This window comes from Sphaeramia orbicularis, chromosome 13, assembly GCF_902148855.1.
Source record: "Sphaeramia orbicularis chromosome 13, fSphaOr1.1, whole genome shotgun sequence".
Classification (NCBI taxonomy): domain Eukaryota; kingdom Metazoa; phylum Chordata; class Actinopteri; order Kurtiformes; family Apogonidae; genus Sphaeramia; species Sphaeramia orbicularis.
In genome coordinates, this window is record NC_043969.1 from 3,654,010 (window position 1) to 3,679,523 (window position 25,514).

The window sequence follows — 25,514 nt, forward strand, 5'->3', positions numbered from 1 at the left end:
CGGGGGCTGCGGGGTTGTGGCCGAGGGGGCGGCCGAGCCAGAGGTAATGACAAGGCTTTGTCGGGTGCTGGGCTCTTGTCAGGCGAGGTCCAGGCCAGACAATAGCTGGGGTCACAGGTCCTCGGAGACCCGTGGTGAGACGGCTAATGAGTCAATACTGAGCTAAGAGGAGCAGGCTGGTGTGGTCTGCAGCCACAGGCTCAGATGGTTCTGACACGGCCAAGGCCAATTTGTCTGTTTTGCTCTTGACAGCAGACTGCAGTTTTATGCAGTAACTGACTTATCAACAAGCATTTACAATACAGAGCATTTACAACAGATACCATTTGGTGACAGGTTTTGTTTAACAAGCTCTGAATGACAGTAATTTCACCCATCTAACTGTACATAGCATAGAATACAGTGAAAATGAACCAGCAGCACCAAGCTACATAAGATCAACTGAAGATTATCAGACCACAATTTTGTAAAAATTAGGAGACCTGTTTACGTGAGGACACAACAGATGTAGTCTTACAGTCCTGTAGTTTGTGCTTCATTAGCAGATCATGCAAATCTGATGTTTGCAGTCAGAAAAGTTCTGATTAAAGAGAGGCAGATGAAAAATGTACCCCAACCCAAATACATGCTTTTGAAAAAGGTATCAGTCAGACAGTCACACCCATTCTTAAAATGATCCAAAATAGTTTTTTGGGTTTTTTTTTCGCTGAAATTAATTTGTTTTTGATCATGTAACAATTTGCTATACTATATTGCAAATAAACATTAATTTTAGACAACATTTAATCTATTAATGTATATTATTATGGGCGGAGGCAGAAAAGCCAGGTATAGATTACTGCACAAAGTGAGAATTTTATTTTCCTTGGTCAGGATATGTACAGTCAGTCCAGCTTGTATTTACAAGGCTGACAATTAATACTGAACAAACAAAAACTCAAACTATGAATTATGAAAGAGCTGCAGCATCTGGAAACCGGCTACAATGAACATTTGAAAGATAAACAGTACCACAGCGCTTCAGTTCCAACTTCACAGTTTGTCATGTCTTTATATATATAATTAAATAAATAAATAACTAAATATATATATATATATATATATATATATATATATATATATAGAGAGAGAGAGAGAGAGAGAGAGAGAGAGAGAGAGAGAGAGAGAGAGAGAATCATTAAAAATATTCTTTATTAGTAATTTTTTTGTTTTTATCAATTACCAGAAATTTCAGGCGACCCCATGTGGGGTCACGACCCCAAGGTTGAAAAAGACTGGTCTAGAACATAGTTTCTGTTTGGAAACATTCTTATATGTTGTCTTTATATCTCTGATATGTTTTTATAGTTTTAACGTCCTTTCTATTAAGATTGGGTTTATCAGTGAGCAGTTTTTTTAGATGTTTGTATCTGGACTCTGTGATATTTGGTTACCTATAACATCTAAGATGTGCTAAAAAATCTGAGACATTCAACCAAATTGCCACACCCCCTTTGAAACAACAGAAGCACGTTTTGCTTCAGTCTAACAAATTTTGGTTACTTCTAGTGTGTAGAACTAACTTTAACCCATCCATTCAAAAGGAAAAAAAAAAATCTGAAGCCTTCCTTTAACAAAAAAAGAAGTCCACAATGATAGTCTTTCCACACCTATGAAGACCTGGCTATTGAGAACAGGAAAAAGTGTGTTCTTCAATAAAAAATTAAGTCTTGATCATACAAATCTTTAGTTTGCAGAAATGTATAATGGCAACATGTTATCATAGTGACTGAGCTGAGTACAACACAGTACAAGGCTTTGAGGAGAGAGGGTTTCAGTGTTTGGCCTTGAGAGCTGGGAAGGCACTATTATGCTTCGAGGAAGAGGCTTTGATGGCTGACTTCACCTTACTTTCGAGTGCAACCATTTGGAACCGGTATAAACACTTTTGCCTACAGATGTGGTCTGACACGTAGTACAAGCTTCTTTTTTGAAGGATACCGAACCCTTATTTCCTGCTTTAAAACCTTCGGTGTACTGAGCAGCCCTTCCATGTTTACACTCCCACGGACAATATTTCTGCACCCGAAGCCTGCCTTGGACTTGTCCAAGCTTGACTGGCCGCTGTCCTCCTTTGTTTGACTTTGTAGCTTTTTCATTTTGATCTCTTTACATCTCCCGGACACATGTGGTTCTGGCTTACCCAGCCGTGGCATTGACCCCTCATCTTCGTATTGACCGGCTGTTTCCCATGACCTCTGACCTCTCAGGGTCAAGCCTGCAGCCGTCTGGACCTCCTCCTCCTCCTCCTCCTCCTCCTCCTCCTCCACCTGGCCCCTATCTCCACCCTTCAGCTGGCATAGATGGATTACTCTCTGCTCAGGATATACACAGGATTACATTGTTGTGTGAACAGCCAGGCTCCAGGAGTCTCAACATTGATCAGTTCATATTATGATAAACAATTTTCTACTGAGCCTCGAATCACTACAGGTGATTTTCTTCTGAATATTCCTTTAAATCTGCGTCATCATTTATAGAGGCGTTTTAGTTTTTTTTCTGATTAGCTTTATGCAGATGCTGGGGGAACTTTGTCTGCCTGTCTCTCTTCTCTTCTCCCTCTGTCTCACTCTCTCTGAACTCGTTGTCCTCATTCCATAGCCTGGTTTTGATACATAGTGTCCTGATAGTTTGCTGGGGAGAATCTGGGTCAGTGTAGGGAGCCTGAGATAGCACAAGCACGAGGCTGACTCGCTAAAGGAATACGTCACACACACAAAACCTTAGAGAAAACAATATCGCTGTGTTTCTCTCGTACAGCAAATCACATATAAACATACCTGTCGGCTCTATCTGGTTGAAATCAGTCTTGATTTGTGTGTGACCATGGTGCTGAAATGAGGCACAACACAGTCAGCTTCGTCTGGAGCACTTTAGATCAGATGCCACATAGGTCCACATCACATTTTAATCTCGAGCAAGCAGAAGTGATATCCATGAGTGTGACCACATGTAACATGAGCACATTTGATTATCAAAATTGACTGTGTTTGATTGCCTTGCCTTTTGGGTGACACATCCAGTAGTTATAGATTTAATATTACATCAGACAGCATCCAATGTGAATATGATTGAATTATGTAGATGGGAGACATACAGTATACAAGCAATATTGGTATTTTTCGTAGAACATGAATCTCTTAATGTTTAGTCGTGTTGTTCATGTTGTCATATTTGGTCATATTGTCACATTTTTAAATATAAATTATTCTGGTATTTTTGTTTGGATTTTTGGGGTCCTGTCATAAAACCACATATTATGACAAATCATCCTAAAACTCATCAATTCTCTGTCATAGAGAGAGTATGTTTAGTATTATTGCTTGAGAAAGGGCTGGATTTTTATAGTGTGATATTGTTAATATCATATATGATATTAACAAAGCAAGAAGGATCTAATCCTCATCATTTTTACCACTGTTGAGTAGTCTTGCTTGAAAATGGGCAGACATTTTTAATCAGATGTTAAAAATGTGTCATGTTCTTGCTATTTCAAGTCACTTGTGTTACATTATCAATCTCTTATGTGACAAAACAAGATACATCCAGTTTTCATAATTTTTGTTGACATAGCTTATTTGGAGTTCTTGAATGAACAAAGGAAAATGTTTCAAATTAGATAATAAACGTGAAAGATGTTCTTGCCTTTTCTGTTGTCTGCTATTAAGTGTGACTTCAGCCATGCAAAGTGTGGCTTGCTTCTTAGAAATGAGTGGACTTTGGTCTGTGGAGCAAGCATTCCTGATTCCTGCTTTAACTGAGAGCTGGAAGGAGAGGGGAGGGAGACGAAGAGATGTGAGGGAGGAGGGGGAAGGCAAGAACAAGAGAGGAAGTGCCTCTCGGTTGTGGGCATGCCCAGTATAGTGACAGGAGGGAGACGAGGTGACTGAGCAGACTTTTGTTGCTGCTCACTCTCCCTGCTGTCCCTTATACTCTCTCACTCACTCACTCTCTCTCTCTTTCTCTGTTATTTTTTTCCTCTTCTCACCAAGTAGTGATAGTGTGGTGAGATTTTTTTGTTTTTGCTATGGAAGAGCAAAAAGGAGGTGCAGCTTTCAGCTAGTGCAAAATTCAGCTGGGGGGAAGTAAAGAAAATAAAAAAAGAAGAAGAGGAGGAGGAGGAGGAGGAGAAAAAAAGGCAAGAGAGAACGACCTCACCCCCATCTCACTCTGCTCGCTCTCATTCCCTCCTCTGCCAACGACTTCTACCTCAGAAACAGCGGTGGGACCAACTTCAAAAGGCAGTCTGGAGGGAGCTGGAGTGTGAAATCTGAGAAGAGAAGCTAGATGAGAGGCTGACCGGCGCTGTGTTTGCTATGCTGTCCAGGTCAGTGCATAGGAAAGACCAAACAACTCTTTTCTTACACTTGCTATAAGTGCTTTCAAACTTCTACAGTGTATAGATTGCGTCTGCATCTGCTTGTTCTCTGAATTTAAAAAAAATAGTGAAGAATTGTATGACAAGAGTGAATGACAGACTGAATAGCAGACTGTGCACCGTCTTCTCCCCGCACCATCCGACCAGTGTCACCCACAGCGGAGTAAAAGCGCTCAAACTTCAGCTGCTCCCTCCAGCAACGCATATTGGAACTGTTTAGCTGATCAGCTCAGATGCTCACATGCGTGCTTGTCTAGAAACTCACCAAATGTGAGCCACGTGGTTATGATAAGGGAAAAAATCACAGAGACGTACTATAGGCTGGGTGCTCACCGTCACTCACGTGGGCAGGTAGGCTTGTGGTGGAGATGCTGAGATGTGAATCATTTTTAAGTTTTAGGTGGGAGTTTTGAGTGAAGCTGGTTGCGCTTTGTTTGTTTACTCGATTTTATAAATTAATTCATTCAAGTTCATATACTGCACATTCCTCCTGTTTTAATAAATGTACTCTAATTGGTTTAACTTGGTCTTTAATCTTATGTTTAATTCTCCAAATCTAATAATGTACTGGAATTAATTATTTTATATAAGTATTTCATTGTATCTTTGTGGTTGTGTTAAATCTGTTATTCAGACAGGATATTGTTGATGACTGACTCATGATTGTCTTTTTTTTTATTAGAGCTGTCAGACAGCTCACCTGTCTGAAGCTGTCCTCTGTCCAACACTGCTAGCCCCTGAGGCTCTGTCCCATTAGCTATCCCAGTATACCTTGCAACTGACAATGAAGCGTCAGCAGTGGTCTCTTGGGAGACTTTTTGTTGACAGGTTTATTATTCCTGGGCTGTGGAAGAGGAGCAAGCCACAGATACTATAGCACTATAGGGGGATTATTATTTTTTATTATTGTGGTATTCAACTTTTCTGGCCTGTATGGTGTCTGTTTTATTTTTTAGTATTTCAACACAACAGACAGGGAAATATGAGGCTCGCAGCTCAGATTTATTTTCATTACTTGTTAATCTGTTGATGACTGCCTGAACTTTTAAAAATCTTAACAAGATAAAATATAACTTAAAAAGGCAAAGATTAGTGTCTCATATTATTATTGTTATCCAATCATATTATATAAATGAAGTATGCGTAATATTATATATATTACACAGGATACATTTTAATGTTATATACGACAAAATGAAAAGCACCTAATACTCTTAAATTTTTTCCTTAAAAAAAGGGTTTGAAATTGAGTTGAATTTCTTTATATCTTATGAAAATAGATAAATATAAATTTCAGTTAACCTTTTGAATTTCTGTTCACTAAACAGATTTCTCGCTTTCATACACAGTATTTGGTGAACACAGATCCACTATTTTCAGAGTATGTTTTGGCGAGTTAGAAAATCTTCACCATTATTGTTACATTTACAAAGGTAGAACTGCTTCGTGTTTGGCAATATGACATTCCTCACTACACATCCTACACTCCCTGCTTTTTTTTCTCCTCAGTGATAAGCAATACTTCATTATGTTTACAGTTGTGAGAGCCGCTGTCATCATCTCTAACATACCACACATAGCTTGCCTTCTCCCCAATCCTCATGTTTGAAGTGTTTTAAATTTTCTTGAATAGACGTAGCAAAATTACAAAGAAAAGGCCAAAGAATAGCTTATAGCAGAAGCTTTTAGTTCATGCAAAATCATTATGAGCAGAATGAAACCATTAATACAAAACATGCAGGAAGGACTGTTGTAAAAACAAAAGCCACAATCTGATCTGTGGCTGTTATTTTTTAAAAGCTGGAAATTAAAAACCTGTTTCTAGTAATTTTCTAAAATAAATTTATGCATGGTTTTAAAACCTTAATAAAATACACATAAACCATTAGTTGTAACTTTAGCCGGATATCTTTGCAGTTGATGGTGGTCATGGTGGAGCTCCCGTACTACCTTATTTGACATTATTCCATAACAAAACATCATATGTTAAGTGCCTTGCAGAGAGAAATTTTTCATACTAAAAAGCTTACAGATCACAATTAGACTCCTTGAAAATTTTAAAGCTGTTCTTTAAAGAAAAAAAAAAGGAGATGTTATGTCAGGGTCCCCTGCCATGACATCTCTGCATTTTCACATTAATTTAGTAAACATCCCTCTGGTCTTCTGTCTTTTCTGACTCAGATATTTGGCTATAAAAGCAGGGCATTTTAATAAATTAGTTCTTGTGTTTTTTTTGTGGCATGAGCTGCTTTCACAAACATCTTAGCAGCACTACTGTAGCTCAATATGGGGCAGCACAGCGACAGTATCTCTGCTGGAGCTGCTTATATCAGAACTGTGAGGGGTTCATTTATTTTAACGTACGGATGACTCCCTTCTTCTTAGGGGCCCGGGTTCCCATGCTTTCCTCCCCCGATGGCCTATCTGAGGCTCCATGATCCATCACACAGCAGGCAGCCATGTTTTCTGAAAGGGCCGTGAACTTGTTACCTCCCTCAGCCTGCCTGCCTGAATGTCAAAACCATTTTTCTTTTGGTGCGTCCCCTTTCTCTGGTCTTCCCCTTCCCAGGATTGCTGCTGTATTGAAATAATTGGGCTGCATTCAGGGTGACCAGGTTGCCAGTGCAGCTTTTGAATAGAGATATCAAGTCTGGTGCCACGATTTCCCTTTGACCTCCCTTTCAGACCACCTTCCTCTGCCTCCTCCTGAGGTCGTGATGGGTCATCATCATGACTCCAGCCTCTCAGTACAATAGCACGACATCCATGGTACATTATCTACAGTGGGTCAGCTGGCCCGGAGCTGTGTCTATAGACTATTCTTCCCAGCCTCGTTGTCTCTGGATCTCTGGATTCAGCCTGTTCAACATGGCACACATTCAAAATGGCAACCTCAAGGGCCTTTTATTCCTCCAGCAGAATTCAATCACTTTTTTCTCCCCTCTTTCTGCCTTTCTGCTGAGTTATTCAGAGTTTAATGAGGGAGGGGAGATAAAGGGAAGCTTATGGTTTGCCGGATGATGGAGAGGCTGCCTTTTTGTTTCTGCTGGAGGAGCCACACAGCAAGTGTTCATGTGAAATGAGAGGTTTTTTTTCTTTACCAGAGGGGAAGGTGATTGAGATGTCTGAGAAAAAGCCAGGGAGTCTGTTGGAGCAGGGGTCATTAAAGTGTCAGAGAAGCTGCAGCTCTTCAAATATTCTGTAGGATTTCAGTTACAGTCCAGGTTGCAGGTGGTTAAGTTGAGGGATTTTTTGGCTGTAGCTAGAACTACAGCTAGAACTTTTTTTTTTTTTCTTTCAGCGTCATTATTGCATCATGCACTTGGTGTGTGATGTCAAGTTAAGAGCATTAACTCAAATATGTCATATTACAGGTTGGTTGCTGCTGGATATAGAGAAAAAAACTACACAAGAGGTCTAACATAACATGTTTTACTGAACCATAAGGGCTTTTTGCAAATAAGTGTACCATTACTTGTCCTGTGTTGGCCTGCAGTAGCCTAATTTGTCCCAGCCCAGTTTCATAATGAATAATAATTACACCTCATCGTAATAATATAAAAGATCTCTTTGAGAGAGTTTTGAGCTGTTGCTTCAATAAAGCATCAATGTAAAAGCAGGCTTACTACAATCAGATGCCTGTTTTCACCAGCAGCTCACTGAGTTACTGTAGTGAGAGGATCTGAACTTGTTTTCAGTCGTAAACACTTCCTGTGTTTACAAATTACACATGGTTAAAGAGGACTAACTGAACACCTCACCTGACACGCTTCAAAAAATCACTATAAACTGACCCCATGATATCAAATTTGCTACTGTTTCATACACACTATTTTGTTACAGTATATTTATTATATTTTCTGTGCTACATGTCCTACTATGATAAAAATGTTTTGAGTGTATTTTAGAGTTTGTCATTTCCTGAAAAATTTCATTGAGTGTGCATGCTAGTTTTGTATCCAAAAAAACACTTGATTCAATGTCTTCTGCACAGAACCCATGAGCCCATGGTCTGACACTTTCGAGGTTATTGCTCCACTGGTGGAGGTGACCAGTCAGAGAAGACTCAGCTTTTTGAGAGGGTAGCAGCCACCCTAGATTTCTGTTCAACAGGAGACGTGTATATATGCAAATGAAAATATCACTCCACTAGCTGTTAGGGGTGTAAGAAAATATCGGTTCTGCAATATATCGTGATATTTCATTTCACAATACTGTATCGATATTAAAAAATACTGTATTGATATTTTTAGGTATTTATTCAAATGCAGATATTGTGGAGGTTCTTTTTTTTATATGTATTTCATTTATTAAATGATTTGAGTGATTTTGCAAGGGAAAGCAACTTTTTTAGTATAGTAAATAAAATAAAACACTGAATTGAAATGAACATTAAAAAATAATGTTCAGATGTTAGTTTTGAACTAATAGAATATGAACATTTGAACAGGATCTTAAACTGTAATGTCTGTAAAACAGAATTTCAGTTTGAACACAGGAACATTTTGTGATATAGCATTAGATCCTGTTGGGATCAAATAAAAATGTGTTTAGTATTTGTGCATATTTCTGGTGTAATTCAATTCTACATGGAAATAATCATTAAAAAAAAAAGAAAAACAAAAAAATTGCCTTTTTACCAGTATTATGATATATCTTGATATATCGTATCGTGACCCTAGTATTGTGATTTGTATCATATCGCCAGATTCTTGCCAATACACAGCCCTACTAGCTGTTCAGAACAGGACTTAAATACACTGTCTTTTTTGGTGCATTGAAACTAAATATAGTTGTGAACGTGACAGAATTCTTTGCACTTGAAAAATGTCTTTAGTAAAATTCATTTCAATTCAGTGTTTTATTTTATTTACTATACTATAAAGTTGCTTTCCCTTGCAAAATCACTCAAATAATTTAAGAGGGATTTTGAGGGTCTTCCAAATAGAGTTATTTTACTTCTCTGGTGCAGATTCCCACATTTTTCAATATTACCCTACCTATTGGCAAAAAAAAAAAAAAAAATCATGCAGCTCTAACCACAAGATATTATTAACATGAGACGTTAATACATTGGTTCTAACAGAGGCTTCAAACAGTTGTGTGCCTCTGCACCTCCAGTTCTGTGCATCATTTTAATGACTGCTCAGGATTATCCTCTTACATAACTGAGTGTGGGCATTTTGGAGACAGCTCCTGACAGTGTGGGAGGGCATCAGACTGGACTGGAGGAAGCACTGAGCTGGCGCTGGATGACAGGCTGTTGTGAGGTTCAGAGCGAGTCAAAGTTCATACTATATATCACCTGTCAGAGGGGAGTGTTTGGTTTACTGGCTGCACAGGCGTCAGCAGTGAGGGTTTTTTTCTGTTTGACATCACAAACAGCACTCAGACTGGAGAGGTAGGAAGGTTCGGCTGGCTTAAACGCTGCATCTCTGTCTCTCTTTTTCTCTCTCTCTCTGTCTCTCTCATACATACGACACAGTACAACACAACACTGTCACTGAGGTCAGGCAGCTCTGGTCTCTCTCTTGCTGGAGCTGTTTGTTACTTTTCCCCTCGAGCGGTTGTTCCAGCCAGCTGTTGTGGACCTAGTTCCTAGAAATCACCACATATTCTCAGTATATGTGGACAGTTTTATTAGATTCGTAAAGGGATTTTGACAGGCGAGACAGGTTTTTGTGGACACAGATTATTATCTCACCTCACTACATCCTTCTGTCCCCTGGCTGGTTTTGTATGAAGTTGTTTAAATTTGGTGCAGCAGCAAACCAGCAGTAAACAATATAAGAAATGGAGCCTCAGTATTAAGTGCTGCCCTGTGCCTTTCTGAGGCCACAATGCAAATTTAGACCCCCTTAGCATCCATCATCCCCATGCATTCTTTGTCTTACAACAAACAAACAGTACCTAAAATTGAACTGGTTAAAGCTTCAGTGCTATTTTCTTCTTACTTGCTAGAAGTAACAAGTGACAAATATGAATAATGAAATAATGCTTTAAGTTCTTTATGTATTAACTTACTTGAAGCAAAAATAGTAAAACCAAAACTGAAAAATGAACCGAGGTGTCAAATTTCTTTTCAGACACACCAAAGGAAAAACATGTAATGTTAACTTAAAAAAGGAAGAAAACGTTGCTCAAAGAAATTATTTGCTGAAACCAGGGTTGCACCAATTGATAAATACTGACCTGTTACAGATAATTAATATGATAATTTGGCCAACAGTTGATGTTGACACTTTTGATACTTTTTTAGTTCACTTTGTCAGATGTCCACAATGTTTAATATAACCTTTTACTGCACCACAACAGGTGCTCTTATGTCTTGTATACAATATGGATATAGACAAATATTGGCTGATACAATACTAAATTTCAGCTGGTGAACTGGTAAACCCTTATATAAACATTTTTAATCTATAAAATGGCTGCTGAGATTTATGCAGTGATTTATGGGTAATGGACATAGACATAGACAGGTAGATTGGAGGGAATATTTGTAATGGAATTTTTTAGGTTGAATATTGTAAATCTGTTTCTTTGAGATCCTTGCAGTTTAGGAAAATAAGTTAAATCCAGGGATTTAAGTACTTTTTTCTGTGTTTTGTGTTATACTTTTAAGTCATTTTTTAAAAATGGTAGTTTTTATTATGTATCCTTTGACTTATTTTACTGTTACAATTTACAGTGCTGATCATAGAGATAAAATGTCTTTCTGAATTATATCCCAGGAAATGATGTGAATACAGACCAAAATGACTGAATCCCAACAGCAGGATTCTGCAGCGTAATCTCTTCTGTCCTAAAAATGGAGATTTCATAAGTTATTTTGAAGTTAATTTTTAATTCATTAAAAGTTAATTTTTGCCTGCTGTTGGTTCACAGGACAATGGTAGCAAATCATTAAGGTTTTATGTTTATTCTAATTGTGCTTACTTTAGCTTAATCTATATCCACATCAGAGTCATTACTGTTCTGAATAGAGGTATGAGATGTTTATTTGACGTCAAACCTGATATGACTTTGTATGATTGTAATAGATTACTATTGAGTACATTTTTTCATGTAAATAATTTTACATTTACTGAGCATAGTTTCCCCATACTAACAGTACTTTAACAGTAAGATTATATAATTTAAAAGCTTTTATACATCTAGTTAAATTAACCCAGTGGTTTTCAACCTTTTTTTTTTCTTGTGACCCCATTTTAACATCACAAATTTCTGGTGACCCCAGGCATTTTTTGTGTGAAAATGAATTTGTTTTTGATCATGTAATAGTTTGCTATACGATGTTGCAAATAAAGCTTTATTTTAGGTGACATTTAGTCTATATAATGTATATTATTACGGACGGAGGCAGAAAAGCCAGGTGTGGATTACTGCACAAAGTGAGAATTTTATTTTCCTTGGTCAGGATATGTCCAGTCAGTCCAGCTTGTATTTACAAGGCTGACAATTAATATTGAACAAACAAAAACTCAAACTATGAATTATGAAAGAGCTGCAGCATCTGAAACTGACCACAATGAACATTTGAAAGATAAACAGTACCACAGTGCTGCAGTTTCAGACTCACAGTTTGTCTTTTATGAACAGGGATTGTCTCTGTCAACTCAACATAGATTTTTTATTAGTAAGTTTTTATTTTATTTTTATCAATTACTAGAAATTTCAGGTGACCCCATTTGAATTCTAGGCAACCCCATGTGGGGTCCCGACCCCAAGGTTGAAAAACACTGAATTAACCCTTTTGGCATCAGAGTTTTTGTTTTTTTTTAATATTCAATTTTCATATCAAGATTTTAGAAAGCTGTCTGTTGCATTCAGTCATGTTGCTCGGCACAATATTGTGACTTAAAGGGTCAATAATACAGAAATCTGACTGGCACCTGTCATTAGTTTGTGTCCTTTTTTCTTTCAGTGTCCTTCACTATTCACACTAACCACTAGTCGCTTCTTTTGTTTACTGTTAACTGCCCAGAAATGTGGTACACACCACTTCCTGTGCACCAGTTGTTAGGGTCGTTGAACAGTGAATATAAATAATGTTCACGGCTGACACAGATTCACAGCAGTGACAGATGAGTAAAATGGACACACTGTATGACAACAGTTCTTACAATAATGAATGCAGCTGCAGATTCACATTTGATAGATGACCATCATGACTCCTAGCATTTCCAGACTCCACTGGCCTCAAAGTAGAATATAATGTTGGAACTGGCGGGAGGCTGCGGAGCCGTGTGGTGGATCTATGTATGTGTGTGGGTGGTTGCAGTGGGTGTGTGTAACCGACTTCTGCCCTCTCTCTCTCTTTTTAACTCTCTTCATCTCTGTCTGTGTCTCCTCAGCCTCCCTCCACCTCTTTTCATATCCCTCCTCCTCCTCCTCCCTCTCTGTCTCGGCGGGGGTGAGAGTCGCAGGTTGACAGCCTCGCAGGTTAGCTCATTACGCCGTGTCTGAGCTAGCAGAGATTTATAGAGATGATAAAAGCAGTCTGGAGGGCAATAATGACCACGGGCTCTGATGCAGGAGGAGGGAGGCGAGGCTCTCCTCTCTGTGCCTCAGATCAGTCACTCCACCGCTCAAATGACTTTGCCTCATACCAAATGAAACGGGAAGAAGTTATCTTCAGTATCGAGCCCACCTCTGCCAAATACATCTATACCTGTGTACTCTATTTTGTATCCATACATGGCTCAAAACCTCCTCCGTGACCTCCACAAGGTAGTTCTTAATTGTATGTTAGTAAAAAATATGAATTCATGCTGTGTCCTCCCTCTATCTTTACAAGTTTACCAAATCAGTACCACTACTAAAACATTATTACTTTTTTCTGACGAAAGACTACCAAAGAAAACAGATAAAATTTTAAAGGAAAACATTATTGAAAAGAGAACAAATCACATCATTACAAACGATACAATTTCCAGTGAAAGAAAGTGAATTGCCCAAAATTCTCACCATTACTCTTGAAATGTCCTCACTTATTTAAATACAATAGGTGTGGATCCTTTTTTCCCTATTATTTCATGAAAACAAATGTGTAGCCTCATTACGAAGAAGTGGGAGATTTTACTACACATTATGTCGGACATGTGTGAGCAGAAGGGAACATGACCACATTAGCCATAAATTTAGATTCAAAACTGGGACTGAAGAATTAAGGATTTTATAAAACTATATTAACATGAACTAAACAGCAGTACAAACCAGTTGCACTATTGAACATGATGTGTGTTTACATTTAGTCAGTGTAATGGTAAACAAGTTATGACATAACTGGACAGAATCTCAGGCTGTCTCACAGTGAGTAGGGTTAGGCTTAGAAATAAAACACAGAATGAGACATGGAACGATGGAAACTGTTGACAGTCCTAGTCCACAGATCATAGATGATAAGAACATATAATGTTTTCACGGTGCTGGTGGTGATATTCTCATCGCTGCCATTCCCCTGTCTTTTATCTTGGATATAGATTACACTTCACAATTCACCTGTGATCTCACAGTAAAGGGTGAACGTTTATCTCAAAATGTAATGAAAGATGGCTTTCTGTTCTGAATCATATAATCTTTTTGGTGCAATTATTCATGCATTGTCTGCTCTGCTTCTTTTCTTTTCAATTTTTCTGCCGTTAGATGAAAATTTAGTACACACATTCACTGCAATCCTTTAACTCACCGTTAAGAAATTATGTTCGTAAATTTTTCATGAGACTATAGTTTACTTTTAAGTATTTATTAATTTCAAGTTTTTGTGAAAAGTACCCTCTTATTATGAAGATGTGTTTTGTATGATTACAGTTGGCTCCACTTGTGGATGTTGTACTTTAGAGACACTTAGATCTGCTTCCAGTTATATTATCATTTATTTATCACAATCTTTTAGTTTAAAGTAGTTTTAAGCAAAAATGGGGACTATTCCATAACCAAATGTCTTAGCAGGTGCTGTTTATTTCACTCAGTCTTTTGTATTATTTTATCTGGATTTTCCATGCTGTAAGAGTAATTTGGAGTTAGACTGTATGCTCTGTTCTTCTGGGGCGCGGCTGTAACTCCTTGCAGTGTGCCTTACTTTCTGTCTCTCGTCTTACTGCTCCTCTGCCCAACGGCCACCCACCCACCCACCTTTATTCACCCTTACACCTGCTCTCCCACCACCCTGCCCCTTGCTCTGCTACCCCCCATCTGTGTTGCTGGGTTAAAGAAGGACAACACTGCAGCAAATAAATAACCGTTGCTTAAATTATTGCCAGACCGAAAGAAATCTCCAGCAGGAAAGTACAATTGTGACATAAAGACTGTTGATTGTATAGAATTTATAGTTGGAGAGATATACTCTTGTCATGGAGACAGAAAAAGAATATAGTGACATTAATGATTTTCTTTCGGCGATGTGATCCAAAATCATATCAAATCAGTCATTATAAATGATATTTAAAGAATGTTGTTTGTTCTTGAGTTGACATTAAGGAACTGGACAGTTATTTGTTGTTTAGAATAATTTTTATGGGCCAAACATGACAAACATTTCACAAGCAGTGGAAAATTGCAGAAATCTTAATAGAACTTGTAAAACAATTATTATGTTTCATCTGTGGTTTTCCTTGAAACAAGAACTACATAAGGATTAATATAAACAGGCTAAAAGATGTGAGTGTCAGTGATAAAAACAAATAAAAAATCAAATATGTTGTTAATTCAGGTAGATTTAAAAACAGTGATAGAAGGTGTGCATGCAATGTCTAATACCTGGGTAATATATCAGTAACACGACAGCTGACAACGTAAACAAAATAAAGCCAGAACAAAAAATGAAGATTGTATTGCCCAGCCTTAGCCTGAGCCTGAGTGATAGTATTACGTCACAGCTTTGAACAGTGACAGCCACAGTTACCCCTGTAGGTGATACCTATACATGTATGTCTCTCTCATGCAGAGACAAATGTCCATCTCACAGCGAGTGTGAAAGGTAAAGTGAGTGCTCTAAAAACCAGCCTTTTTGCCCAGTGTCTCTCTTACTTCTGTCTCTTTCTCTCTCTCTCTCTCTCTGTCTTTTTTTCACTCCTGGTTCCATTTTCTGGTCCATTCATATGGTAATAGAGGTCAGGAGATGAGGGGGTTCTCACGTTCAATGTGAAACTTGGCCCTTTGTGTAGCCGCGGCTCAAGCTGCCGCGACAGAGGCCAGAGGTGAAATTGGATTCAGCTGAAATTCCCTAGTGAGTCTGGCCCTGGGCTGGACCGGTGCAGGGTGCAAGCTGTGGCTCTCTGTACAGCCGGGGCTCCTGGCTGTTCCAGGACCTTGGCGAAGTAGACCTGAGTGTTAGCCATAGATGAAGGGAACTGTGCCATGTCGAACTTGTAATCAAGGACTGATTTGCGTGTTTGTTAAAACAAACACAAAGATTTTTTGAGTTGAAGCCACCAGTAGTTGGGATTCAGTAGTATGTTTATTTTGAGCCCAAAATACAATAAATTTTGTAAGGAAAACTAGCCATAGTTTTATTAGTTTTTAGTAATGTTTGAAAAAGAATAGACTGCATGTCTCTTGTAGTGTTTTTCTACTTTTGCAACAAGGCAACATCAGCCGGTGACAGATGTATATGCAGTCATCTGCTCAGCATTCAGCCTCAGATGGTGTTTTAGCTCATTTGCCACATGTATACCTATTTTTATGTAATTCATCTACACTCTCCTCAGGGTTTGTTGAACAAACAAACAAAACTATTTTTGCTCATCCCTGGAGGTATGTATTTGTCAGGACAATTTTTAATGGGATTTACTAAGGTAATATTTAGCTGTAGTCATCTTGGTTGAGAACAAAATCATTTACAAAATTCAAAGCAAATTTGTAAATATAATGACATGAACACCAGTGATAATCTGCAGACCTTTATTACCTCCGCCAAGGAGGTTATGTTTTTGCCAGGGCTTGTTTGTTTGTTTGTCTGTCCGTTAGTGTGCAACATAACTCAAAAAGTTATGGACAGATTTGGATGAAATTTTCAGGGTTTGTTGGAAATGGGATAAGGAAGAAATGATTAAATTTTGGTGGTGATCAGGGGTGGGGGGGCCCACGGGGGGGGGGGGGGGGGGGGGGGGCACTGATCAGCCTTGGCGGAGGTCTGCGCTCTCCAAGTGCTTCTAGTTGCTTTATTGTTTTGAATGTCAGTTTCTATCAAAGTTTGCCACCCAAACACCTCTGTTTCCACGAGGGTATATTTTCAAGGGTTATCAAGTTTTTATAAATATAACAAATCAGGTCCATCAACTTTAAAATCATTTGAGTCTGTTCTTGGACTGTTGTTGGACATTTATGTACACTTTTGCTACGGCAGTATTGAGCTTTCAGTGATTTTCTTTGAACTGTTGGGGTCCCTTACCAGGAAACAAATACATTTAATAGATCCCTGCTAGTTCTTCTGAGAAGAGTGGTCAAATTTTAATCTGTTAGAAGCCACCTGAAGCTCCAGGTCATGTAGATGGTCTGTACCTATAATTTTTTTTAAGTATGTTTTAATTCCAAGAAACCCTAAATAGCTTGATTCTGCACCAAATTATAGGATTTGCACTTAAGATGTACTATATGTTGTACAACCATCCTGCTGATGAGAAAAGCTGTTCAGAGAATAATTTAAAGCCCAGTTGTTCCATGACATCCATCCAATCCATCCATCCAAGCATGCTGGGTTAACAAAGCTATGAAATTTAATGTGCTGCATCAAAATTATATCTGCAGGAAAAACCTCTAATGCTTAGCAATGAAAGATGATTTTACATACACAAAAAGCAGTTTGTACTCAAGTGTTATATAGTTTTTGGGAAACATCTCTTCTCTCGTGTGACACACCTCTATGGGCTGTTACCTGAACAACTTCAAACTTATTCTTCAAGAACAAATGAAAAGGGAATTAACTATATTTAAAGATGTGAAAATCTTGTGATATTAAGAACTGCAGAGACATCCTTACTAGCTCTTAGCAGCTTGTAGAGAAGGAAGATTAATGATATCACTTATGCAACTTTTTGGTATGAGGTCTGTCTCACAATATATTGTCACATTATGACACTCCCATTATTTGACGCCAAACTGCATTCTTTTGGACCTGTGAAGTTTTCTTACATCTGTGTAAATGATGGCATTATTGAAATGGGATAAACTTGACCTTTGGACACCATGAAAGTTTTAATAATCAGTACCACAGTATTCTCCTGGCTCAATCCATTTCTTTTTGAGAATCTTACCAGACCCTAACTCTATTACTGTTATAGCCAACATGCAACATTGACTTTATAGGTTCTGTTGTTGTCTGGTGTTGTGTGCATTTTCTCCCACTGCCAGTTAAGGTGCTGATCAAACACTGCCATAGATCAAAGAGCACAAACAGTACAAACAGTATTTATGTAGGACATCAAATAAGCTATATTCAATATGTGTAATACTAAATTACACATATTATACCTGTGACTACAGCAAATGAAGGTGTGGTAAATTGTTTAATGAAATATTAAATATATAAATTAAACATGTAAGACAAGTCTACATTTTCATGTCATGTGTCGCAGCAGACCTACTGTACAAAACCACACTGAACTTTTACTGTATTGTTCACTTGCTTGCAGAAGTTGCTACTAAGAGTTCATAAGGCAGAAATATGCCATTGCCTTAAATGTTTGTAATTTAGGCTCTGAAGGGCTTGTCAGTTAGCGTTACAACACAACCTGGTGAGCAGAAACACTTCATCATGCCCTGCAATCTAAAGCAATTTTCACAAATTATGTCTCTATTTATGTACAGTTTATTATTCTTTGCACCCATGCTTGGAAAAGACAAATTGCATGTGAAATCTCAAGCCAAGTAATTGTACAGGAGTAATCAGATACTGAAGGCTGTGGGTAGATAACTCTTAAGGTAATTTTGGGAATGACCTTGTTAAGGTACCACTGGCTTTTTATGAATAGACTTCTGTGTGTGTAACCTTGAGTAACTAGAAGTGAGAGCATTTTCTCTTGATGTGAATAACAACATTTTCTTTAAAAAAAAAAACAAACCAAAAACATATTATGTCCTTGGAGCCCTGGAGAGTCAGAGCTTTATTTGTCACATTTATAAAAGATGTCAGCTTAAAAAAACAAACAAACAAAACACCTGACAGTGGTAAAGGAATTTTCCTTTTATTGGGAATGTAAAAGCAGTTGTTCACGAAATTAACTGTTAATAACAGAATTTCACTACTGTTTTCAGAGCAGCTATAGGTTCCAGTAGGTGTACATGTTTCATGAGCAGTTACTTGACTTTGCCACATTTTCTTGTTGAGTGTCCTGTTTCAGGAACGACAAAGAAATGAGAGGTGCTATTTTTCAAACTGCTTTCAACATCCACCCAGAGCGGTAATTCTGGGAAATAGGAGATGGCTATTTCCAGCTAAACTAATGTTGTTGAAGGCCTCAGAGAGAGCACAGACATGCCCTCAGACCTATTAATAAAATAAAAAGAGACCAGAGAGTGTTGGCAAATTCATAAGTGCCTTGCATCATAATTCAATCATGCTTGTTTGTTTTTTTGTTAAGGGAGTTATAGTCAGTGTAGAATCCATCAAAGTATTCCTCAGAGACACTCACATGTTATAAATTGTAGGTCCCAGGGAGGAAGTGTGGCAGGTACAAGGGGTTCCAACAAAAAAAGCTGTTTACATCAGGAGCCTTTGTTTTCTTTAGTAGGAGCGTATGCTACCTGCCACTCTGATGTGTTTACCCTTGTACAGTGGAAGGGCAAGTATGGAAGCAATTACAGGGTGGTAACACTTGGCTCCTGGTGCAAAAATGTAAACTAGTGGTATTGTTAAATATGATTAGCTAAACCACTCACAACATCTCCAATGTGGTGTGGTTGAAGGGCTGTACTGGCTAGAGAGCTCCAAGGCTAAATCCCAAGAGTGCCACCTGTGCCCATGGGTCTTTTTACTGTTTAAGGGTATTTAAAGGAAGTGTAAAATATTTTGTAAGCAATTTGCCATATTTTTTGACAACAAAAACAAGGAAACCAACCACTGGCCAGAAACCCTTGTGTATGTATTTTCAAACCAAGGATACTGTATGTGTAATCTCAGTGTAATCTGTCCCTGAAGGAGGAGTGTTTTGCCTTCCCTAACAAGTCTGAGTTTGGATGGCTATTCAGGCAATAAAAGTGTACTGGATCGAGTTAAAAAAAAAAGATCATTGTATGGTTTCAATATTAATAAATACATTGTGTGTCATTTTATTAGCTGTGAGTGCCTAAACTTAGCCATGAAAATGATGATAATACTGCTATTAACAAGCAGCTGTTTTTGGAAATCACTTGACTATGAACAATTTACATTATGGATTAACATATTTGCCTCTTGGAAATTACAATAATTAACAAGATGTAATTATTGGCAGGTGTGATTTGTACCCAGGTGTTCATCATCAACCATGTTATTTACACCTAGCTTAAAACAGTCCAAGTGACTACAGATAAATGTGTGTATAGATGCAGACTATACTTTGTTATTTGCCCCCAGGTGTTATATACAACTATTACTGTTAAATGTTTGGTTTTCTTTTGTAGATCCTGGTGAATTTGTCTAGAAAGTATCTGTAAAACAGATACATTTGGTTCTATTTTACAGAGTGTATCCCAAACCACAATCTTTTCCTTAAAGCTATACCGTATGATGTGGCATTTTTACACTTTTCTTTTGTCATCTTAAAATGCTCCTAATAAGTATGTGTCAAACTAAAATGTAAAAGAAATCCACCAGGTATTGAAACTCAAAAATGTTTAATTCTCATATATTTCTAATAAAAGTCTGACCAATCATTTTAGTCGGTCCGAATGAAATAATTGGCCAAACCTGACTGAGCCTCCTGTCAATCATCCATTATGGCCGTCCAGCATCCGATCCATTATTGCCGCCTCACATCCCATATGTGTCCCTCTGAATCTGATGCTTCACTGGCACTGCTTCTCCTGTCACTGACCACAGTCTACTGTCTAGGATGTGAATGGATAGAACTGACATGCACATGTGGAAGGGATTAAACGGATTTATGAACAGAAACGACAACTGAGGGGCACAACAGGAGTCTGATGAATGAAGGATGGAGATAAAAGTCCGGAAGTCAGCTGTACTGGACTGAACAGGTCTGCATAAAGCTCAGCTTTTATGACGGTGGGACTCATACAGGTACATGTACATGGTGTCACACAATGTAAGATGATGTAGGATGATAATTGTATGGACTATGAAACTTCAAATGTCCACGGAAAATTCGCCGCGCGTTCACAGTACGTGCGCCCATCCCCTGGGCACTGCAGTGAAGACACTGACCCAGCGCTGACCAGACCAGGTCTACTGATGGAACAGGAGCCGCGGGCCCACGGCAGGTGGATGATGCATCTGATTACTGAGGGAGGGGTCCGTGGACACGCCAAAACGGACCGGACCTCCGCCTCTGCTTCCTCCTCCGTTTCCATCGCGCATCAGATGAGAGGAGGAGAGAGGAGGAGCAGCCTCAGAGCTCAGGCAGAGGGAAGGGGGCGGGGCTTTGGAGGGAGGCGGGTTGTTCATGTTCAAACTTTTACAGCTGTGAGAAATGCCACATCGGTAGGTATAGCTTTAACCTAACAGAGCAGTTTTGGTTCATGAATCCAGCCTTTGGGGTCAGTCCTGCATTGGATCAATATAATCTTCTATTAGGACATGATGTGTGTGTGTGTGTGTGTGTGTGCGTGTGTGTGTGTGTCCTTTAGTGTAAATAGCAAAAGGGCCGAAATAATTTATTGAGTAAGTATTTTGTACTGAGATTCCTATGGACATTAATTATTTTGTTGGATTTGTATAATATATCTCTGTACATAATTTCTCAAATACCATTGCTAGTTGTCAAATTCTTATATATCAAAATAGCAAAATATCCATAAGCAGAATGCATGTATCTATGAAAAGATTATATGTCTATGGTTTACGAAAATGTCCATTTTATTCTGGAAACTAAGTTGTAGAAAAACGACAGAGCTAAGAACAGACATCTACATAAAGCACAGTGAAGGCAAAAACTTCTAAATGGATCATCCTTAGTGAACCCTGATCTTTTTGAAAAATTGTTATTATTTTTGTTTTATTTTTGAAATTTCAAAAAATGTGCCTTTACTTATGACAGTCCATATTTTGATGGCTTGTAACATGGAAATAGTTAGAGATATCAGTATAGTTATTATTGAGCACTGAAAGGAAGTCATATATGGACTTTCATCTAATTTGTTGAGTTATCTCCCAGTGAAAGTACCTCCCACTTCTATTAGGATATTTATCTCCTGCATTAAGACCACAGGACTTTAACATAGCAGCAGAACCTGACAACCTGGCATCATTCAACTTATTAATGATTGTTGATAGAACACGCTGGTGAGATACAGGACCACTGCTCCTACTTTTTCTTTGGAAAGGGTAAGGGTTTCACATTAACTTACCTCTGGTCATCCTATCCGATGTGAGTGAAGTCCCATGAAAAGATGTGATACGCTCTGAGAACAGCAGCATGACACAAGGTTGATGGAGAAAGATGGATTTGTTTATCCTCTTTTTTTCTCTGTGTTTCTCCTTGAATGCTGGCTCTTGGCCAAGCACCACAGACAATGTTTATTTTGTGATGAGGCGTGTGAGAGGTGCATGTGAGCTGGAATGAATGTTCCTCCTGCCTTTCCCCCTCCCTCAGTCAGGATGTGGACCTGAGCACTCACAGGCACTGGTTTGGGGTTTGGACATTTTATCCTGTGAACATTTCTCCTTATTATGTTAACATTTTGTACCAATATTTGATCTTATGAGTTGTTACATAATCCATATAAGAAAAGCGCTTTATGTTTAACCATTCTTCAGTGGTAATTTTGGCACAAATTGATTTCATTTTAGTCATTTTGCCTATTTAGTCATTTTATTTCAGGGTTTTTTATTTTTATTTATTTTTTTTGGTAGTGTAGTTTTCATCAATTAAAGCTTTCAAATATCATATTATAAAGAGCAGCTAATATATCCTATTACATTAACAAAATAAGTAAAAGTAGTTTCAGCCTACTTATTGTATGATCATATTCAATCATACTGCAATAGCCTAATTCATTAGGACATTAGTTTGTTTTAGAAATGTATTGAAGCATGGACTGGGATGTATGTCAGTTTGATGGCAACATGTTTCTCTGTAAAATTCCATTTGAGGCCTTTGCTTTCACACTTAATATACAGATCAGCCATGTACGCATGCACCCCCAGACCATGTCAGGTGACTAGTGTGGTGTATTCTTTGGATGTCTGTTTTGTTCTGACCACAGTACATGTTTCCACTATCTTTTGGTTAATCTGAGATGAGCTTGGGCCCAGAGAACTTCCCTCTTATGTACTGCAGTTTCAGGGTGTATTTCTGGATCACTGTGTTAAATATCAATAGTTTTCAGAAGAACTCCAGAGCTCTTGTGGCTCTATTCATCACGATAGCATGAGGTGTTCTTACGCAGTGCCACCTGAGGAGTTGATTTTGGTTTATTTTTTATCATTGAGGTTTTCTGTGGCTCAAATTGAAGTGGAGGTGGTGCCATCCAGATCACGTGCATTTAACACTGTACAAGCAACATATTCCAGGAGTTCCAATGATTATATGTATGATTTAAGAAAGTGACAATTGTATATACCATTCATTATTATTAGTTTATTTCAACAGGGACAGTGCATATTAATAAACAATTTTATACATCTGCTAGAGTTAGTCAAAACGGACAATTTTCATCTGTTGTCCCTGGCCAGATGTCATAGGACACCATAAAAAAAGAACAAAGCTTTATCAATACATATAATAAAATACGATATATATAGATAGTATGGTATGGTAACTGGCACTGTTTATTACAGAAATACTTTAATGAAGGAATATCTGAATATATGAAAATAAATGTATCACATATGTGTCAAACTTTTCAATCAATCAATCAATCAATCAATTTTTATTTATATAGCACTTTTCATACATTGAGGACGTAGCACAAAGTGCTTTACATATAAGTTTAAAAATCAGTACCCCCCACTCCATCCACCCACTCTCTCACACACACACACACAACACACACACACACATACACACGCACGTGCGCGCGCACACACACACGCACATGCACGCACACACACACACACACACATACACACGCATGCACACACACACACACACACACACACACAGTTGGAGGTAGTGAAGTGGTTGGTGTAAACCTTTTTATATACACACACCGCTTAAGTAATCTTTCTAATAAAGACATCAAATGCAAAACGGCACCTCATAAATGTCACTAAAGTCAGATTCTGCCTCTTCACCAAATTTTTGATAATTTATTAGATCAAAAAATAATTCACTTGAGTACGACTGAAATATTCAGCAGAACCTGATGGACACTCGTAGCTATAGGAGGAAAGCCTTTATAATAGAAAAATTACTATGCAGCACCTGTTCACTAACCAAAAGTTTACAAACACTTATTACTGTCAGGTATTTAACTGTGAAATGCCATGAGTTAATGAAAGTTTAGTCATGCAGTTTATGTCATATGTTTTATTGCTCTCATTACACCTATTATTCTTTGTATAGATGGACCTTATAACCCTCAGTTAGGCTAAGTCATCAACAGGCTGATTAACATCAACAAAGCATTAATGGCAGAAAAAACCTTTGGGTGCACAGTGCTGAATCTGAAATGGCAGCACTCAGGCACTGCGTCAGTGTAGTACCACAATCACACAAGTGACAATCTGGTTCAAAAACAGTGTTTTTCCACAAAGACACACATTTTATCAAGAACTGGAGGCTGCATGAAATTTTGTGATCAGAAGAAACCCTGGTCACACATATTCAACACTGGTTTCTGCCGTTGGCCTTTATGTTCTGAGATTCCTTCAGACTCATTGGATGTTTTTGCAAAGGTTAGCACAAAATGACAACCCATCTTTGCAAATGCTAAGCCATTGGTGGATGCTCCTATATACAGTCTGTACACCAATTTACCCGCTAACTGTAAAATCTTGCAGAACACTGTAGATTCTGAACTTCCTCTGTAGTTTCAGTTTAATTTTATCTCTGTTCCTTTATGTGTGTGTGTGTGATGCAGGCATAACATTTCTAATCTGGATTAGTTCCTATGTGGAAAGTACAATTAAATTAGTTAGTGAAAATTATTGGATATCACATTACTGGATGCAAAATGTGTGTGATGGCAACATTGCAAACAGCTATATTGGCTCTGACAAAGATATAGTTTGGGGTGGAATTTCATACAATTTATGTAGATTCATAAAAAGCATTGTATCCATGCTTTTTAATTTTTGTTTCCATGTTATCTCTTCTTTTGTCATAATATTTTTTCTGTAGTTGTCCTGTTTCAGACAGTGCACATTAAACTTGTCATCGTTTTTGTACATTTACAAGCTGTTACATTCTACGAAATAGCAGTATAACACTGATGGATGACAGTAATGCTGGCCTCTCTTAAAAGTCTGTAATGGAAGCGTATGGTTTGTTTCACATTACACGCAAGGCAGAATCCAGCTGTTGTGTGTCCTCTTTGCTTCTTATTTGTTGTAATTTTTCATTGAGAGTTTCATGTGTAAGCCTACCAGACACAGATGATTGGCAGTTGGTAATGAATTGTGAAGAAATGTGAGAGACCAACGCAGCAAGAGGAAGTGCAATGAGAGAGGACAGGCGAAGGAGAGGGCAGTAAATTAAAGCAGAGTTAGGAGAGGGGGATAAGTAGCCTATCCCCTTGACTACTTTATTTCATGGTGTAAAAATGACTGCTTCTTACCACAAACTATTGCCCTGTGTGACAGGTAATTATTTTGGCAGCCAGCAGACCTCCCCAAAGCCTCCCTGCCAACCTGATATCTGCTTCTCTCTCAGGGGGCTATCTGTGCTCAGCTGCCCCAGATAAGTGAGACCAATATGGGCCAGCCATGCTGTGATGTGAGGGGTTTGCCTGGAGCTTAGTTCCTGCAGGCTGGGGCTCCACCTGGACTTTGTTC

At 38.3% G+C, this 25,514-nt stretch overlaps 1 long non-coding RNA gene across 1 annotated transcript; it reads left to right on the top strand.

The window, feature by feature from the left end:
• The first annotated feature begins 3,835 nt into the window (after positions 1 to 3,835).
• Positions 3,836 to 25,168, top strand: LOC115431400 (uncharacterized). Its single transcript, XR_003937094.1, has 3 exons — positions 3,836 to 4,366; positions 19,200 to 19,204; positions 25,157 to 25,168. It is a non-coding gene; the product is annotated as an uncharacterized LOC115431400 (long non-coding RNA).
• Positions 25,169 to 25,514: the final 346 nt, after the last annotated feature.